We start from the raw sequence: 2,918 nt of genomic DNA on the forward strand, positions 1-2,918 counted from the left end.
CAACATAAAAGTCTTGGTCCTCCAAGTAGGTATGGTGAGCTCAGTCTGTAAAAAGCAAAACTAGTACAGAATTTGAGCACTAAAGTGAAATTCCATGTAAAGTCTACAAATATTCAGCTAGAAGCAGTTACTATACCTGTGTCCACAGCCATACTAAACACAAAGTTTCTCCAATCTATCATTAAGTTTTATTACTATTATTATTATTATTATTATTTATTAACAACAAGGGTGCATAAGACAGATTTGGTTTGGAATGTCCACTGTCACACATGTGTGAATACTCAGTCCCCACAGTTTTGGGGACACTGTGCAACTATAGGAGATCACACCTAGCAGGAAGTCTTGGGTGCTGGGAGGAATGAGGGATTGTAAATGCCATGTAACCAATTGCATCACACTCTTGATGTTCATGCTACGAGTTATCCCCATTATATTGCCTTATGTCCTTTAAATCTGAGGTTAAACACTCTTCTTTGCATAAGTAAATCATTTTCAGCTATCTGATCGCAACTATAGGAAGAATTAGGGCAGTTGTTGGGGACAGAACTTGAGAAAAAAAAAAAAGAAAAAAACCACTATGGGTTTTGCTAAGCCTTGATTGGTCCATTGCATGTGACATCACAAGGCATCTTTTTGAGATATGCTAGACACAAGTCCATATAAGGCACTGCCTGAGGCTGGGTTTTGTCCTCATACTGCAGAGAAAGAGTTGGTTGGTAGATAAGACAGTTGGACTCTGTTCAGTTTGTGATAGATTTTGACTTTCCCAACCTGTTTGTTTCAGGTTTGGCTTTTGGTATTTGGAATTTATTTATTGATTTTTATTTTTACAATATGGTTTTGGTTCTAAAAACTGGCTGTAGTTTCTATTCCTTCATTGACAGAGGTTTTCCATTTTACGAATTTATTTTTTGTCATTACTGGATTTGTTCCTGTTTATTTGAAACTTTGGTGGTATGGATGTATCCGATGAGGGTTTGATCACAACTTCTCATACCTGCTGGTACTGCACTTTGGTCATTTTCTTCTGCTCTAATTCACTTCTGTGCAGATAGCATGTGACCAGTATTATTCATTATACAAAAATGCATCCCTCTGTCTGAATATGACCTGTGGGAAACAAAAATAATTGTGTTCGTGGAACTGGTTGTCTATAGCAACAGTTCCTCTAGTTCCATGTTTCGTTTTGTTTTCTGCCAATGGCATTTAATTCCTTTTCATGGATGACTATCATGCTCATTGGTGCATTTTTTGCTATTTTCCTCATCAATTTGTGTATGTGGGTTGATCCACGTGTTCCTAGTGAAGGAGGCATCTTGATCATGAAGTATGGTCTTTGTAATGTGTCATTGAATATGAAGTAAAGTTTACTCACTCTACTACTCACATTAAGGATTTCCTCATCATGTTAGTCAAGGACATTGCCAAATATTCAAGGACATTGCCAGATATTTGACTCCTTTTAAGATGTCTTTACTTGGTTTGAGAATAAGGATATTCTTTATTTTATAAAAAGAGTTTGAAAGTATCCCTTCCCTCAATTTTGATGAGCTACTGAAATATTTGCATATCATTCCTGTTAGTTCTTTAGATTGCAGAATTCTTCAGTGAATTTCCCTGGTCATATTACAAAATTTCCTTGATCCATTGGTTCTTTCAGATTGTTTTCTCTAGTTTTATTTTTCTGGAACTTTAGGTTTTGCATTGATTTCTATCTCTCCTTATTGCATGTGTTTGGGTTTTAGTTGGGAGATCTGGAATTAATGCTACTTGCAAGGGTCATTGTTTCTCTGAAGGGGGTGAGAGAAACCTGGCCAATGTGTAAAACTGTGGCACTGTGTGAAACCAAGGTTTATACCTTGACCTTTGGGAAACAGGGGTGAAGTTGGGATGGATAGCAGTCTTCTCTGCTGAGGAGGTGTATTAGTTACTATTCTGTTGAGATAAAGTTCATAAACATAGAATATTAAGAAATAAAGAGCTTAACTGGCTTATATTTGGAGGGATTAGAACTCATGATGGCAGGCAGAAGCATGACAGCTGGATGGATTCTTGGAGGCATGAGCAAGAAGCTGAGAGCTTCATTCATATCCTCAAACTCTAGCAGGAAGCAGTGAGAGCTAATGAAGGCTAGGATTGTTCATCTAAATGACAGCCCCAGTGATGGACTCTTGTCACTAAGGCTATACCACATAAAGTTCCCCAAAGAGTGCCACTAGCTGGTAAACATGTTTCAAATTTCCAAGATTGTAGGGGACTGTTTTAACTCAAAGTACCACAGTAGCTTTGTTAACAGTATCTCGGGATATTGAGCACCTGCTTCCCAGTTTGGAAATTTGTGGAATACATACAGGTGACACTTAGCTAGTGCTGTGTCACTGGAGGATAGAGGACTTCTCATGTGGGCTCACTACCTGTCAAACTGCTGAGATCTATACAGAACATGATGCTCCTACCATCATGGCTTCACTGTCTCTTGAAAAGCCTGAGCAGGGATAAATCCTTCTTCTTTAGAGTTGGTTCTTGTCTGGAATTTGGTCACAGCCATGAAAAACAACAATAAAAACAAACAAACAATCCAGTGCACTGGTTGCACTACAGGAGCGTAGAGAAACCAGTCAGTTCTGACGGGCCATGATTGGTCAATTTCTTGTGGTGACATCACAAGGAGGCATTATGAAGAATGTTGGATACTAGTTCACATTAGGTACAGCCTACAGAGCAGTTGGGCGATAACACTGGTTCTGATAGAATGGAATCTCCAGTCTGCTGGATCTCAAAATACTGAGTTTGTTTTTCAGGTTGTTGGTTTTATTTCCCGGTGTTCAGGTATGGTATTTCATATTTTTATATTATTGGCTTTAGTTCTAGCTTTGCTTTGTATCTGTGTTATCTTTCTTCTTTACTATTTAAAT

The 2,918-nt window shown here is 38.2% G+C and overlaps 1 long non-coding RNA gene across 1 annotated transcript; it reads right to left on the reverse strand.

The window, feature by feature from the left end:
• Positions 1-924: 924 nt before the first annotated feature.
• Positions 925-2,627, reverse strand: LOC119086815. The gene is made up of 2 exons (XR_005090177.1): positions 2,460-2,627; positions 925-1,113 (listed from the first exon to the last, which is right to left on the reverse strand). It is a non-coding gene; the product is annotated as an uncharacterized LOC119086815 (long non-coding RNA).
• Between the last annotated feature and the right edge of the window lie 291 nt (positions 2,628-2,918).

Source organism: Peromyscus leucopus, chromosome 16_21 (genome assembly GCF_004664715.2).
Source record: "Peromyscus leucopus breed LL Stock chromosome 16_21, UCI_PerLeu_2.1, whole genome shotgun sequence".
Taxonomy (NCBI): Eukaryota; Metazoa; Chordata; class Mammalia; order Rodentia; family Cricetidae; genus Peromyscus; species Peromyscus leucopus.